Genomic DNA, 18,076 nt, shown 5'->3' on the forward strand with positions numbered 1-18,076 from the left:
ACTCAATGAACTTTAACATATGGTGCTCTCAGAATGGCTGTGTTGTCTTCCTGCACTTGGTTCCTGTAATGCCTGCTTCCAGCCTCTACCTCCAAGGCCTAGCAATGGCAAAGTCACCTGTTGGGAATCTGATCCAAGAAAACGTAAAAATTCTGACATTAGTGTTCCTTCAATGAAAGAGACCACCCAACTCATCAACCAAGGGCAAAGCCCCCTTCAATGTACTATACCCAGAGGTACTCAGAGCTTCCCATAGCTGTCCAATCTCCCCACTCTTACAAAACCAAAGGCCATTCTGAGGAAAGCCTCTAAGTGTGAGACAAAGACAGAAAGGAGCAAACAGAAACAACACTGAAGAGATGAATGGAGGGGAGGGAAGAAAATAGAAACACTATCTTTCATATCTATTACAAACAGACGAGAGAGTATAACTGTATCCACAGCATTAGAACCGCATGATTACCTATCATCTGTCTAAAAAGAATAACAAAAAAAGAGCTTCTAAAAGTTCAAATTGTGAGAGCAGAAACTTTTCGAAACAAATAATAAAAGGCTGAAAGATAGTTAAGGAAATCTCTCTGAAAGTAGAGCAAGAAGACAATGAGAGGATCACAAGAGAGAAGATTCAGAAATCAGAGAACTAGAGGAACAGTCCAGGAAGCCCACTATCCAAGTAATTGAAGAAAGGGAGTTAAGAGGAAATGGATAGAAGAAAATAATCCAATAAGTAAATCAAGAACACTTTGCATTGAAAGATATGAGTTTGCACATTGAAAGGGACTACCACGTGCCCAGGGCAAAGATTTCTAAACCAGTGTTTGGAGGGTGGGGGGGAGAAGGGTAATTTCAGGCCATATTTCTGGATAATATATTTATAGTGCTGCTTCTTGACTTTGCAGAAATGGGCATTATCTATTGACTTCCTAACAAGGTACATGTGGATTCAGTATTGCTTTGCCATTACCCGTTCATATCTATCCCTCTTCTCATCCTCACATCTACCGCATATAATTATATAGCAATTTTGGTTAAGTCAATATTCATTGTTTACATTATTATGACAATATAAAAGCTAGTCACAGCTGAGCCATGTAGCATTTGATAATTTTTCTTTCCTGCATAACCTTTTATTTTCCTTAATCTTCGTTTCTTTACTGGCAAAAGTGGGAAGTTCATGGTTGGACCAACTTCTGATAGAGTCAAATGTTATCATTAAAAACAATCCCCTCCTCTGATCTGTTCTGCTGGCTTCAGAGTTGCCTTCATTCTCAGGCAAGTACTCCCAGAAAGCAGGTTCTAAGCAGCTTCAAACTGACATATCAGCAGTTTAGAAACCTCAACAGGTAAAGAATCTTTTTCTCAATAGCTCCAGTAAGAGAACTAATGTCTTGCTCAAGAGGATGTTGCTACTCTTTTTGCTCTCCTGACTCACCACTTTACCTAGGGGTGGAGTCAAGTTTTGACTGTCATGATTGAGAATGGCAAAGAGGTTCTGCAAACAAAGAAAAGAGGCTGAGAAAAACTGTAATGCATTTTATATTTGCATCTGTACTGTAGCACAGTTCAAACTCAAAAAGTCCTAGAATTTTACAGGCTAGAAAGGACAAGAATAAGTGATGCCTCTGGGTTGAGGAAACATTATATAAATCAAGTTTTCAAGTTTAAAATTGTCTAAGGGATAATAGCATTATGATTTTAGAGTTAATTCAGGGATTTTATAGTGATACTCAAAAAGCAGAAATTAATATATTAATCAAAAGTAAGACAAAATGAACTTATGGCATCTTTAAAATCACAAACATGTTTTTATATAGTTCAGCTGATCTTTTAAATGTTGGTTTTAATATTATTTTTGATGAGTATTGTGACCTACGCAACCTGTTGAGTGAGGTAATGACTGACTATACAAAATTTAGTATTTAGGATACTTTACTGCTGTTTGAGACTTTAGCCATACAGTTTTGATTTTCTAAGGGGACGAGGCTGTCTTCATCTCCCCCTCTTTTTTTTTTTTTTGGTTATATATATATATAATATATATATATTTATATATTTATATATATTATATATAATATTAATTATATATAATATATTTATAGAAATATAATATAATTTAATATATTATATATAATATATAATAAATTTAATATAATATATATAAATATAATTATATAATATATATATTTATATATTTATATATATTATATTTATTTTTTTGGTAATATATATATTTATATATATATATATATATATAAATATATATATATTAACCAAACTAAAAGTCCTTAGCTGTATGTCGAATATTTTGCATTATAAGAAGGATCAAAAGTTTTTCTTGGAAAAAAAATACCAGCAGGATTTCAAAAGTAATGAACACATGCTCACTTCAGCAGCACATATACTAAAACTGGAACAATTTAGAGAAGATTAGCATGGCCCCTATGCAAGGCTGACATGCAAATTCATGAAGTGTTCTGTGTATAAATATATACAAATAAAACAAACAGCTTCATAGTTCAGAGATGCTCTTAGTAGTGCTCTCTACTGATCTTTAGTGTTACCATATTTATATTTCCTTTAGAATTCTTTTATTAATCACTCTGGAGTGTGACTACATTTATATCTAAGCTTACCAGTAAAAATGTTCATTCTGTATTTCTTTATCAGGGCTAGGACTATGATGACCACTTTTAGTTTATGACAATACAACCCTACCGTTTGCAAATAGTGATAATGACAATAGCTAACATTAAGTTTCACAAAACCCCTACAAGTTAGACGCTATTATTATTCCCAGTATACTAATGAGGAAACTGAAAAAGAAGATAGAAACTTTACTTAAGACAATACTACTAAGTGGTAAGAGCCCAACCGGTCTGAACCCAAAGCCTGCAAAAGGTAATAAACCATAAGACAGTATTGATGGAGTTGTGATAGCCAGCCTATTTCTAATAATACCTAAAAAAGAAAGACATCAACAAATATTTTTTACGGTATATGTAACAAGCCAAGAGGTCTATAATTTCACAGAAAAGGTCACGTTGTGGGGGGCACCTGGGTGGCTCAGTTGGTTGAGCATCCAACTTTGGCTCAGGTCATGATCTCACAGTTGGTGAGTTCGAGACCCTCTGACAGCTCAGACCCTGGAGCCTGCTTCAGATTCTATTTCTCCCTCTCTTTCGGCCCATCCCCTGCTCACATTCTCTCTCTCTCTCTTAAAGATAAACATTAAAAAAAAATTTTTTTTAAGGAAAAGCTCATGTAGCTGTTTATAAGTGGAATGGACTACTCATTGAGACCACCTGCTTAGTATTTTAAGTATAAAAATGGTAAAATAAGTTGGTAGGGATCAGAGCCCACCATGGAGAACACTTTTTATCATTCTAGACAAAGAGAATGGTCTTTTAGCATGCTGTCACTCATTCTCTTCTGCCAAACCCCCTTTCCACCCAGACTTTTAAAATTTTTTCTTAAAATATTTTATAATATACATTAAGTATGCAAAAAGGTACATAGACTAGCAGAACATACATGTACCCATCATTCAACTCCATCAAGTTCTAACATTTTGTTTGCTAATGTTTTACAAGCAAATTTGCAGTTTTGCTTGCTGATCTTTTGGGGTTTTTTTTAATGATGTGATATATTAGAGTTTAAACAGCATATAGAACGTACCTATGTGGCTTAAAGAATAATAAAATGAATACTCATACACCCTCCAGCAAATCTGAAAAATAAAGCATCACTCCTACCTCAACACCCTCTCTGTTGGTCTCTCTAATGTTGATAGTTTGAATACAGAGCTCTAAGTTGGAAATAATTTTACTCAGAATTCTGAAGGCACTGTGCTGACTCTACCCTCTGTTGAACCTCTTTGCTCCTAGTGTTTTGAAATTTCACAATGATGCATCTTGTGGTAGGTTTATTTTTATCCACATTATCAAGCACTCTGTGAACCCTTTCAATCTGGAAATTCCTGAACTTTCCTGCTCGATGAAATATTATTGGGTTATATTTTTTGACGTCTGTCTATATTCCCTACTCTTACTTGAAATTTGGATGTGATGAGCTTGTGTCTTAACTTTATTTTCTTATTTTTTATCTCTTTGTCTTTTTGCTCTACTTTCTCAAAGATTTTCTTAATTCTACATGTAAGCCCTTCTAATTTCTCTGTGTTTACAATTTTCAGTGGCTCCTGTGAGATAACAGAAAATATATACATTGGTCTCTCCCCCTGGTTCCGGGTACAGAACTGCTAAAACCCTTGTAATTTCCTAATTGATAAGAGTAGTAGGAGCATCTTTTTTTCTAATGACGTGACTCTAGGTGGGCTCCTGGATGGGGTTTGGTCACCAGAAATACCAAGCAATGATTAGAAGCTTGGAATTTTCATTGCTTCTCGGCCTTTTAGCTCAGATCAACTGTAGAAACTTGGAATTTTCAGCCCCACTCCCACTTTTCTAGAGGGGAGGGAGGATGGAAACGGAGGTAATAATGGATCATGTCTACATGAGGAAGCCTCCATAAAATCCCAATAATATGGAGATTCAGAAAACTTCCAGGACAGTGAGTACATCCACACCAGGAGGGTGATAAACCCCACAGTTTCAAGGCACAGAAGCTCCTGCTCTGAGAACCCTCCCAGACCTCATCCTATGTCTCTCTTCATCTGGTTCTTTATCTGTATCCTTTAGTAGATCCTTTAATAAACTGCTAAACGTAAGTAAGTGTTTCCCTGAGTTCTGTGAGCAGCTCTAGCAAATTAATCAAACCTGAGGAGGGGGTCATGGGAACTTCCAATTTGTAGCCAAATCTGACAGAAGTTGTGGGTAACTTGGGGACCCACTACCTGTGGTGGGCATCTGAAGTGGGTGGGGGGGGGTGTGTATCAGATCCTTAACCTGTTGGATATGATACTCTCTCCGGGTAGATAGTGTCAGAACTGAGTTAAATTGCAGGACCCCCAGCTGGTGTCATGGTGAATTGCTCAGTTTGGGGGGAAATCTGCATACATCTAGTGACTTAGAAGTGTCAGAAGTGACATAGACAAGTTGTTCTATGTGAGTAGTAAAGGAGAAAGGCTCAGGAGAGAAAAACTGGGTTGTTTTTCTTACACAGCTTTTTCCTATCCTTTTAATAAAGCATCTTATTCTTTTATGGCTGCACTATCTTATTTATGTCTCTGAACATATAAAATAACTTAAAAGTGTGTTTTTCTTCTCTTTGCATGGCTGTTTCTTTGAAAATGCTTTTTTCTGATGACTTCCTGGATAGCTCAGTAGGTTAAGCATCTGACTTCACCTCAGGTCATGATCTCAGGGTTCATGTGTTCAAGCCCCACATCAGACTCTGCACTGACAATGTAGAGCCTGCTTGGGATTCTCTCTCTCTGCCCTGTCTCTCTGCCCCTCCTTGACTTGCACTTTCTCTCTCAAATAAACTTTAAAAAGTAAAATTATTTTTTCTGTTTCTTTGTTTTCAGATCTCTTTCTGATATTCCTCAGTATCTCGTAGTGATCCCTGGCTGTGAGCTCTCATTTAAGAGTGGAGCATTAAAAAGATGTTTGGAGGGGCGCCTGGGTGGCTCAGTCAGTTAAGTGTTAGACTCCGGCTCAGGTCATGATCTCACAGTTCGTGAGTTCGAGCCCTGCATCAGGCTCTGTGCTGATGGCTCAGAGCCTGGAGCCTGCTTCAGATTCTGTGTGTGTCTCTCTCTCTGCCTCTCCCCCCACTCATACTCTGTCTCTCTCTCTGAAAAGTAAACATTTAAAAAATTATTAAAAATAAAAAGATGTTTGGAGTTCCATATCCATGCATGGGGCCTGTTGGCCACAAGCTTATTTCAAGGTGTTCTGGTTAAACCATTTCATTGGGACACCCCTGACATCTGTGCATATGGATGCCTTTGGGAGAGCAGGAAAATTCCCCAGGAGACATTCTTCCTTTCTCCTTCGTTGCCAGTAAAACCTAACTGCTAATGTTTCAGAGCCAAGGGGGCTGGTGGAAGGATGGCGGTATTAGCACAGCCAGTATGTAAGCATTTCATTTAATCAGTTTTCATTGTGGTGGCCACCTCTACCCTCAACTATGCGCTGAGCCCTCTAGTCAAGAAACACTGTGGTCTATCCTCTCTGGGGGAAACAATTCCAGTGCTCTGCTGACAGAGAAAAATGGCAATCCTGTTATATGGAGTTACAAGGCTTTGGGTATCTAATTCGTCAACATTGAGTCAATCCTCCTTTATTAGGCCCAACTTTATTCCCATTTCCAAAATTATCAGACACTGCCATTGCTGAGCTGTTTGTGGATTTTGAGGTATATATTGGGTTGGTTTTTCTACCTTCTCTACTATTGTTTTAGAGTAGGAAGCTTCTTGAGTTCTGCTAAACCCATCTAGTTTCGGATTCCTGTTCAGACTTCCCATTCTTTTTGTTCTTGTTAATAAACTTTGATTTTTGTTCTTGGTGTTCTACAGTTTAACTATGACAGGTTTAGGTGTGGATTTCACTGATCTTGCTTAGAGTTCCTTATGTACCTGAATGTGAGGATTTCTGTCTTTTACAGTCCTAGAATACTTTCACTTACACTTAAATATATATTAATATATTTATATACAAGTAGAAACACAAATATCTTCTAATAGCAGTTTTAATGTATGTATCACTGTGCAGTGTTCTGGAAAATTTCTTTAATCATCTAGCCTACTAATTCACTCTTCAGCTTTGTCTATAAACTTTTTAAATTGTACGTGGAGCTTCTATTTTAATTATTATATCTTATTTCTAGGATATCTATTTAGTTCTTTTTTCTTTAATTTTTTTTAATGCTTATTTATTTCTGAGAGAAAGAGTGACAGAGTGTGAGCAGGGAAGGGGCAGAGAGAGAGAGACACAGAATGTGAAGCAGCTCCAGGCTCTGGGCTGTCAGCACAGAGCCCGACTCGGGGCTCGAACTCATAAACTGTGAGATCATGACCTGAGCCGAAGTTGGGACGCTTAACCGACTGAGCCACCTAGGCGTCCCTCTATTTAGTTCTTTAAAAATAATTCTTTAAACATATTAAACATGCTTATTATCATATATTAAAACCTATAATTTCAGTATCTATGGCCTTTGATTTTGTTGTGGTGGTGATACTTTGTTTTCTTGTTTTTGTTTCTCCTACTCATAGTGGATTGTTTGTCCTGTTTTGAGGTTTTTCCATTCTGTACATCTGTTCCTTGGAAATTTATTTGTGAGAAGTTTGGGACTTAGATTTAAAACATCTACATTGTGTTCTATCCATTCTTCCCAGGAACTCTGCCAACCCAGGACCACATTAATGTAAATTCTGTTTGGGCATTTTAAGCCATATACAGAGTATCAATTCTGACCCTAAACTCAGGTTGAGGGCTAGCTTGAGGTTAAATATTATCAAGACTTCCTACCCTCATTCAGAGTTAATGTCAAGGGTAGCAAGTGTCTTTACTACTTTCCCTTTTTCTTAGTTATCTCATTGAGAGATTTTTGTTGTTGTTGAGGGATGGTCTTAAGTAAGAATTTCTATACCAAATGGGTCCTCAAGTTTATCTTTTTTCACTTCTATTAAGCTGTTAAATCTGAAACTGTATACCCTCTAGAATTAGATCATAGTCTGCCATGCACTTGCCCCGAGTTGCGGAAATTAGCCAACGCCTTGTTCTACATTCATGGCCCTCTTCCATATGTCACATTATCATGAATCAGATCACTTGCATTTTAAGGAAACCAGAAATGATCTCTAAACATAACAAGTTTTATCTCAAAAAGACGCATAAAACACCTAAATACACACAAAGAAGTTACTTTGAAATTTCAATGTATGAATACTTGTTAAGCATAAAGGAGAGAAAGATGGAGCTGCCTGGTGGGAAAGGAGGCGTATGGCATGAGGTGAACGTACACAGGCAACCGTGAGAGTGTACCCAGCCTGGCTGTCCTCATTTACCCCTCAGCTGCATGCTGACGAAACACTCACTCCCTGTTTGGCAGCTGGAACATTTTTAGCAGCCGTGGAGTCCAGACATGCACACATTTAGCTCCTCAATGCTGCTCCTGATTGACAGTCCCTAAAATGGAAATCTCTGGAAATCTGGTCATTTAGAGTCTAATGTCTCATCAGAAAGAATTAAAAAGCCACGTGTATTATTCCTTTTCCCAGCCAATATTATTCAATTGCATTCCTGTACCATACAGCCTTAAAATTACATGGTTCTAAGCATGGATTTTTCCACTGAATGAGGAAATCCTAACTCTAGTGTTAGTCCCTTTTTCAATGACCCCAAGTGGTAGGGAATGGGATCACCATCTTTGGAGACGTGGTAGTGTAGTTAGCTGCTACAGAGAAACAACCTTATAGAAAAACTGAACTTATGAGAAGAAAATGGGGGGGGGGGGGATCTATTTTTTATTTTTCTTCCTTTTGCCTGATACAACTTAGCTGAACACAAATTTGTAGGTGTCAATCTTTTGGCCACTGTGCTTGACACATACCCCAACAAAATCACCCAAAATCTCTTCCTATTCTCTTTCTCTAGCACACTTTTCCACCTCCCATTCCAATTCATGTGTGTGTGTGTGTGTGTGTGTGTGTACACAACTTGATAAAGCAAGTCTATCATTTACATGAAAATGCAAAAGGCCAACTGTGACTAAGACACAGACGGAGAAAAGGTAAGAGTTCTACTAGAAATTAAATATAATGTAAGAAGTGGAAATCTTCAAAACATCAAGACTTAAGAAGACAAAAGAAGAGCATTCAGAGGACACTTCTTATTACAACCTTAAAGTTGGGGAGGGGGGAAGGCTCTAGAAAATAGAATCTGAAATATATGTGGTTTTCCAACAAGTGCTTAGAAACTGCTTTGCATTTATAGTAAAAAATTTTTTTAAAATTTGCATTTCAGTTCTAACTAGTCACAGGTCACAAGCTTTCTTTCTTTCCTATGTAAAAATGGGGATAATTCTAATAATTCTAGAATCACTAGAGCAAACATCTTTAAAATGAAAAGCATTATTATTACTATTAAGCTCAGTTTCCTTTGAGATAAGACCAGTAAGAGTTTTAAACTAGTGACTTTGATGAACAATTGTGGCTACTTTGTGAGAAAATCATTTAAAAATTTTGCAGGTGGCAGGCCAATAAAGTTCAATGAAGAATTTTTTTTTCCATTTTGCAGATAAGTGTATAGGAGATGTATAGATGGAAATAATTACACATATTAATGCCTGTCTAAAAATGTGATGGAACATTACACATACTGGGTTTTGGTCTACCTCTGATTCATAGTTCAGGTAATTAATAGTTGAAATGAAAACATCTTGTATATTTCTAATAAGTGTGATAATTGCTTAACAAATATTTTCTGAGTAATTTCTTCATTGCCAGCTTAGCATATGCAACAACATTCTGTATGTTACTTGTGTTTGCATGCTGCTCTATCAGTGATGCTTACTCAAAACACATGGTCAGCCATTTATTCTCTCCCAGGCATGTACAGGGACTACAGTTGGAAGGTCATGCATATCTGTGCAATGACAAAAAATTGTGTAATTTCATGTGTAATTTACAAGCATAAAATGGAACTTTTAATGTATTATGTAATCTTTTGGAAGTTTAAAATGTTGCTATTTCTGCTAACACTTGTTATTGGAGATTTTGTATAAAATTTCAAAATAGCTCATTTTGAGTTATCTTCAAGACAAACACACTTTTGTCCTTCAATGATGAAAACAACCCAACATCATTATAATTAAATATTGAGATGTTTATAATACTTTTTATGTTAATCATGTGCTGGCCAACTGATAGTCAACTGGCTAGTATTTCTGTGCTAGGATGCCAAGAACAAAATTTCATAAAGCCTTTACCTCTCAATGAAAACCAGTTTTTTTTTTAATTGATTAAGAATGGATGGGGGGGGGTAATCAATTAAGAATGGATGGGTGGCGCAGTCGGTTAAATGTCTGACTCTTGATTTTGGCTCAGGTCATGATCTCACCATTCGTAGGATCCAGCCCTATGTTGGGCTCCGTGCTGACAGGGCAGTGTGGAGCCTGCTTAGGATTGTCTCTCCCTCTGTGTCCCTCCCCCGCTGGTGTGTGAGCACGTTCTCTCTCCTGAGAATCAGCTGTGAGCATGTCTTTGTAACTCCACTTTCAATGATGTCATAGTGGTAGTTCAAAATCAGCTAAGGCAGGAGTACTTCTAGCACAGAAATGGAAAAACACTCTAAGTCAGGTCTTTTTATCCTGAAGAACCAGCTATTAAACGTTTACCAGCACGTCACTATTGAATAGGGAGGTGAGGGGGAAGAAAAGGAACCATGGATTATAGAAAGGCAATGGAGTTTGGAACTGGAGTTTAGAGGTGCTAGTCAGATTTAGAATTGGAAAATGGTATTCAAAATGTCATGCAGTTGAATATTTTCATCTTTTGTGAGATGAATTAGTTTTGGAAAATTTGGAAGCAGCCTACTAAGAATTTTAAGTTATGGGAAGTCCCGAGGAATCTAGTGTATTGATAAAAAGGATATGTAATATAATCAAATGAGTCTCTAATCAAGTACCTTGGCTCTAGTCTGCTCCAGGTTATCCTAATTTGAAACAAAAAGTCTTCCCTAGAACCTCAGCCAAACCTCAGGTGGAGGGTCAAAAAAACTTCAAATGTACGGTGTGAGCTGGTGTACCCTGGAAAGTAAATGCACATACACAGGCAGGGACCAGTTTACTGTATTCTCTACTTTGTAGAGTCAACTTAAGCCAGTTTCCACTTCAGAGCAATGGAAACAAAGTTCTAAAATGTTATTATCTGACCCAGTTGAGTTCCACAGAACTCTACAAACAAAAACTCATTGTTATTATAGCTCAGCTTCAACATGTAACTTCATGATATACAAAATATAGAACCAATTATTTTGAATATTATATGAACCCACAGGGCATCCTACCTCTTAGAAATATTTACAAGTAACAAACAGATGTATATTCAAATATGTGAAGCCACTATGATATCCAGATGATAATAGAATCTATTCTTGTAACTACCATTTTATTATTAATCAATACACCAGTATCACCTTTCCTGAATTATTTTTTCTTCATGCAATTATCACCATATGTCCCACTATGCTTTCTTTTCACTGTTCTTATACTATTTCCATTCACTGCAATGAAGGCAAGACCTTTTCTGTTTGTTCATGACTTTATTTCCACTCCTAGGTCCTATCTCTGACTGGCACATGATAAATAATGAATATTTGCTGAATAAATGAATGAATTCATTAACAGAAAGATTGGTAGAGAAGGACCAGTGGTTGGAAGTTTTCAGGATTCTACTTGAGATTTCACAGTAACCATTGAAATTAGAAACAGAGACGATACACACACAAACCTGGCATTAAAAAAAATGTTACACGTTGGTACCTAGTTTAATAAGCATTAAAAGCATTCAAGTATGTTTCAACTTAGTATAAATAATTAAGAAAATATCTTCCTAGAAGTTTAGCTAATAGAAATGGTAACTTCCCCCAGAGTCAGATGGGGTTGCTGTTAGAGAACCTGATTTTAAGGAACAAATTGAATCATCCATAAAAATCCTGGAGATAGGATGCTTTTCAACAGTGCAATGCCATAAGATGGCTTTCTTTCCTTATTTTGGAGATCCACATTCTTATTGAGAATTTCTTTTAAAATATCTAAAGGTGGTCACAAGGAATTTATGTTCCCATGTAGATAGGTTTCATCTTCAACAACTTTTCATATTTACTTTTTATAGTTACTATATATAGTTCATATAGTTACTATATTATAAAAGGAATGTAAGAAATCATTTTAGATCCACTGTAGAAATAAACTAAGAGAAAACTGGTACCTATTTAGCAGATATGGGTTAGATAGTAGGAAGATAGCCAATTCAGATGAATTCAGTTAACCAGATTTACAATATATGGTATTTAAATCCATTAGAAAATGGTCTGGGTTTTTTCCTTTGACTTTGATTATATAAAGATAGTAGTAAATAACGCTGTACTTCTCTTTCTCGTATGATATTTTAAAAATTGAGTTATCTTGGGCAGGGGCATGTAAATTGCTGAATTATTAACAGAAAGTCTCTGATAGTCTAACAGTGAGTTCCTTGGAGGGCAATAGCATTGTCATCCATAACACCTAGCATGAATCTGAGATCATAATCAGTTCTCAATAAATATTTATGGAATAACATTGCATAACTGATGTAATAATGAAACGTCTTTGCAACTAGGCCTGTAGCTTTGAATTAAGAGCTAGACTAGATACTGTGCTCCCTAAAATTCATTTTCTTCATTGATCTCCCTTTATTCTTTGTTAGCTCTAGAGAAATTTAGTATCTAGAGCCAACAAAGGAAATAGAAATGTACAAAATAGTATTTTTAATACATGAGTCCATGTGACCTTTAAAAAGAGTCCAAACTCAATTGGCTGAAAAAGTTTTCTGTGGGCAAAGCATTTTCCCAAGGTCAGGAGAGTTCAAAGAACACAGCAAACTTTAAGGAACATGCCAATGAATTTTGTAAAAGTTGTTTTTGTGTGTGTGCAAAGACACAGGATTTGGCTGGTCATTCTGGTCTCCAGATGGTCACAGGATGCAGCCAGTAATGGCCATGGAACATCCTGAAACAGATTATTGGTTTAATCGAGCAACACAGTCTCATTTGTCTGCTAGTGAGAATTTGTTAAAAATATTGACTATTCTCTATCATTCCTATTACCATCCCAGGCTAAGTGACTATTGTTTTTCAGCTCAATTACTATAATGACTTTCTAGCTGCCTCTTTAATAATCCTGCTTCCCTAAAATCTATTTACACTGCAGCCTTAGAGATCATTTTAAAACCCAATTTGGATCCTGCCACTTTCAATCTTAGAGAAGTTCTTGGTTTCCCTGGTAGTTAGGATACAATGCAAACATTTTTACCATAGCCCTCAAAGCTCTGCCTGGTTAAGACTTTACCTTGTTCAATTGTTTTTTTATGCCACTGTCTCTCTGACTGAGTGCTCCAGCCACACTGAGCTCTTGTGTTCCTTCAAAAGCTCCACGTTCCTTCTTATCTGAGGGCTTTCTTCCCATGCTCTTCCCTCTCCCTGAAACATGCTTCTTCTTCACAGTTCGGTACTATACGTGCTGTTCTACACATCTCTCTAAGGGTTAGGAGGCAGTGGTCAGTGGTAACTTTTACCAGGTCAGGCTGGTAATGCTTCATGACACAGGCAATTCTCAAACTTGAAGATGGTTAAGTATTCCTAGGCAAGTGGGACAAAAGTATAATCTCAATGGAGGGAAGAGAACAGATAAAAATACAGAGGCAAGAAACCATTTGACATAGAAATAGCAGTGACATTTGTTAAAACAAGGAAAAGAGACTGAGGATGAAGTTTTGAGACAAAGGATCTCTGCTTAGGACATGTTGAGCTTTATTGATCTGGGGATGCAAGATGGAGAAAGAGAGTGAACAGGCAACTGGATATGTGGTGAAAAATACAGGATAGTTATAGAAAATGCAGGGAAGGGGTGCCTGGGTGGCTCAGTAGGCTAAGCATCTGACTTCAACTCAGATCATGATCTCACAGTTCATGGGTTCAGGCCCCACATCGGGCTCTGTGCTGACAGCTCAGAGCCCGAAGCCTGCTTCAGATTCTGTGTCTCCCTCTCTTTCTTTCTTCCCCTCCCCCACTTGTACATGTGTGTGCTCTCTCTCTCTCTCTCTTTCAAAAATAAATAAATAAATAAATATTTAAAAAAGAAAACAAAATTCAGGGAAGGACATACAGATCTAGGGGTTATACACACATACTATTTCCTAGGAAAATATTGTAGAATAATAAAAAAGAAATTTCAACATTTAAATAGCAGGCAGCAGTAAAGAAGACAAAGAAGGAGTGGTCAGAGAAATTTTCTGGAAACAAGGAGAGTAAAGAAGGAAGGATCCATGGCAGAAGCACAATAGATAATTTAAATAAGGTAAGGACTAAAAGGACCAAGGGATCTGGAAATAGGAAAGTCTTTGATGAGTCTTGCCAGAGAAGTGTGAGAAACTGAGCTAAAAGGGAGGAAGCTGGAGACTGAAGAGAAAATGGAACATAAAGAAAAGTAACCAGAGATCGAAGACCATTCTTCTGTGAAGCTCAGCTGTGAACCAGAGGGTTGGGGTGGAGGAACAGGTTAGCCAGCTGTGAGGAGAATGCAGAGTTGAGGAAAAGTATTTTATTCATATTTTTTACAGTAGTGAGATGAAATCTGTTTTATAGGAGGAAGTAGGTTGATACTGAAACACAATTTTTTTAATATTTATTTTGGAGTGTGAGCAGGGGAGGGGCAGAGAGAGAGGAAGACAGAGGATGCAAAGCAGGCTCCAAGCTGACAGCAGAGCCTGATGTAGGGGTCAAATTCATGAACCATGACATCACGACCTGAGCTGAAGTTGAACATTTAACTGACTGAGCCACCCAGGTGCCCCTAAAATGTAATTTAAAAAAAAAAAAAAAAAAAAAAACAATCCATGGAACAAACTACTGCAAGAGAGAAAAGGGGATCCACTTTTGAACCAAAAAAAAATAACTTTCAGTGAAGGAGCAAACTCTTGAGATGAGAAGAAAAAGGAGTAGTGAGCTTGTTAAACACCTGTTTACTGCAGTTCTCTGTGAGATAGGACACATGGTCACTGCTAAGATGATCAGAGGATGTGAAAAGTAGCAACTTTATCTCAGTCACTTCACTGATATATCTGATGATGCAAAAACATAGTGATTTTATATATCAAGGGTTTCTGGTTAGGAGGACTTGGTCCACACATAAAATACTCAAGGCTGTGACATTTCTGCAGATATGTGCATGTGGCCTGGTCTATTCTCTCCTGGACCAGAAACAGCAGTGTCAGACCAGAGGAGGAGGTCTGAAAGTCAAGGATGTGAAAGTAGCTGGGACAATAGGTGAGATCCTCCTCAAGTGTGATAGGCTGTCACAGTGATGGAATCTTCTTGGATGGAAACCTTGATACTGCCTTCTTTTTGCCATCAGAGTGCATTTTAGGAATAACTAGAATTCCACGCACTATCTGATAATGCTTAGCTGTAACTCACATTTGAACTTTTAAACATTTTTAAATAACTGTTTAATTTTGCAAAGATGAGAACATTTAGGGGAGGGGTGATCTACAGAATTTTCTGTGATTCAATAGCCATGCCATCCCTACGATTCTCACTGGGGAATAATAATTAAAACTTTTTTAAAAAATCTATTTATCCAGGGGCACCTGGGTAGTTCAGTTGGTTAAGAGTCTGACTCTTGATTTCAGTTCAGGTCATGATCTCACAGTTTGTGGGATCGAGCCTGGCATCAGCCTCTGCACTGACAGCATAGAACCTGCTTGGAATTCCCTCTCTCTCTCTCTGCCCCTCCTTTCCTCCCTCCCTGCCTCTCTCTCTCTCTCTCTCAAAATAAATAAACATGAAAAAATAAATAAAATAAATTTATCTAATACATTTAACATACATTTGGTAGACACACTTGGTTTAAATCAATAGATTATAGCTATACATGATTCCTTACTTCACATATCTGTAAAAGTATACTTATCTCTCAATGGTCAAACTTTCTTCAGTGCAACAGAATTTCTTAATCTCACTTTTTGCAACTTTGCCTTTTTTTCCCCCCTATTGCCTCTTTCTGCCTCTGCCTGTGTCATCCTGCTGAGTTAACAGTGTTCGGTACCCAAAGTAAGCACTGGATAAATATGTGCTGATTGACTGACCCAAATCCCAAAGCAAGATGCTTCAGTCATGGGGTCAAACCAGGAAAATGACGTTGCCAATTGAAACCTGTCTTCCTGGTTGCTTGAAGCCACCCACTCTTGGCTAAACTGTATGTGTGAGCAAAATGTCTTGCAGCACTGCACCAGGCAGCTGTGCTGTTGCTGTTAAGAGTGTAGGAGGAAGGACTCACTAAACTGCAGAAATCTCTAGCTGTGGTTTTTTTGTCTCCAGCTCCTAATCTTAATTACACTGTCAACCGAAAGGCAGTATAGGTGCACACCATTTATTTTCTTTCCTATAGCTTCATTATCAGAAACAAAAATTCCTGGGATGAGGCCAAAGGGTTAAAGCTATAACCACAAGATGAGGAGTTATTCAAGGCAACTATATTTCAACATCTATTTCTTTATAGTCCATTAAGAAGAGTTTTTTAGGTGTTTCTGTCATAAGTAGTAAGCTGAGGGCTTTCCCTTTCTATGTATTTCTGGCAAAGCCATGCCATGTATTACTCAGCAGTGTTGTATTTTTAGCAAACTGTTTGACTTTAAATGTTATTGATTTTTTCTAGAAAGTTTTTATGATTCCATTTAGTATGTCATTTTTAAAACTTTGCCTGTTATTTCATGTGCAAGCTTGTTTTTAAAAAACCATTCATGGCTTTTTAAAAACAATGTCAGGAAGACTAGAATTTTCAATAAGAATGTGTCTAGGGGTGCCTGGGCGGCTCGGTGGGTTAAGTGTCTGATTTCAGCTCACGTCGTGATCTTATGGTTCATGGGTTTGAGCCCTGCGTCAGACTCTGCAGACAGAGCAGAGACTGCTTCCAATTCTCTGTCCCCTTCTCTCTCTGCCCCTCCCCTGCTCACTCGTGCTCACTCTCAAAAATAAACATAAAAAAAAAAAAAAACCAATGTGTCTAGAACACAATGGTACACAAGACAGACTAGATTCTTGTCCACGTGGAGTTCATCTACTAGTAGGGGAACATGTTTTAGAAAAATAAGTAAAATGACAAATATATAATTGTAGGTGAGGATAAACACTATGAAGGAGACAACGGGGAGAGGGTATAGTGATGGGGCATGAATGGGAGTCACTGACATGGTTTTAGGGATCAGAATGAAGCAAAGGGCTATGATGTGAGAAGGCCTGTGGAAGCTGACTTGACCAGAAGGAAAGGAACTGCACAGCCCTTGGGATGGGAATGAACTGGGCACGGTGTGTGTACAGAACACCAAGAGAGCCCGGTACCAAGTGTTGACCGACTGCAGGAGAGGCTGGTGGCAGGCAAGTTAGGATAATGCTGGACCTTTTAAGTAATAATGAGAATTCTGGATTTTACTCTACATGTGTGAGTGGGGAGTTGTATTGATCAGCACAGGCTGTTGCAATAAAAAAAACTCTCAAGGCTATGGCTTAAACAACAGAAACTTAGTTTCTCATAGTTCCAGATGCTGGAAGTTCAAAGTCAGGGTGCCAGCATGGCCACTTTCTGGTGAGGACTCTCTTCTTTGCTTGCAGACAGCCACCTTCTCACAACATTCTCATAGACCCTTTCCTCAATTTATGCTTGCAAAGGGGAAAGAGAGAGAGCAAGCAAGAGAGCACGTTCAAGTGCAAGCAAGCTCTGCTATCTTTTTTTCCCCCAGCTTTGAGAATATAATTGACATAAGATACTATTTGAGTTTAAGGAATACAACATGATGTTTTGATATACCTATATCCTGCAAAAGGATTACCAAAATAGGGGTAAGTTAACACCTCCATTAGTTCACATAATTACCATTTGTGTGTGTGCATGGTGAGAACACTTAAGATCTATCTTCATAGTAATTTTCAAATATAAATACAATATTGGTAACTATAATCTCTACGCTGTACATTAGACCCCCAGAATTTATTCATCTTCTGACCAGCAGGATGTACCCTTTGACTGACATCTTTCCATTTTTCATACCTGTAGCCTCTGGTAACTACCATTCTACTCTCAGTTTCCATGTGCTCAGCTTTTTTAGATTCCACATATAAGTGAGATCATACAGTATTTGTCTTTCTCTGTCTGGCTTATTTCAATTAGCATAATGCCCTCAAGCTCCATTCATGTTGTTGCAAATAGCAGGATTTCCTTCCTTCTTATGACTGAATAACATTCCATAGTGCGTGTGTGCTCATGTGTGCACATACCCATACCACATCTTCTGTGTCCAATCATCCATAGACAGACACTTAGATTGTTCCTATATCTTGAATTTTGTGAATAATGCTGCAAT

General features: G+C 37.6%; 1 non-coding gene across 1 annotated transcript; it reads left to right on the top strand.

The window, feature by feature from the left end:
- Positions 1-2,377: 2,377 nt before the first annotated feature.
- Positions 2,378-2,484, top strand: LOC131489511 (U6 spliceosomal RNA). The gene has a single exon (XR_009250612.1). It is a non-coding gene; the product is annotated as a U6 spliceosomal RNA (small nuclear RNA).
- The last annotated feature ends 15,592 nt before the right edge of the window (positions 2,485-18,076 follow it).

Source organism: Neofelis nebulosa, chromosome 1 (genome assembly GCF_028018385.1).
Source record: "Neofelis nebulosa isolate mNeoNeb1 chromosome 1, mNeoNeb1.pri, whole genome shotgun sequence".
NCBI classification, from domain to species: Eukaryota; Metazoa; Chordata; class Mammalia; order Carnivora; family Felidae; genus Neofelis; species Neofelis nebulosa.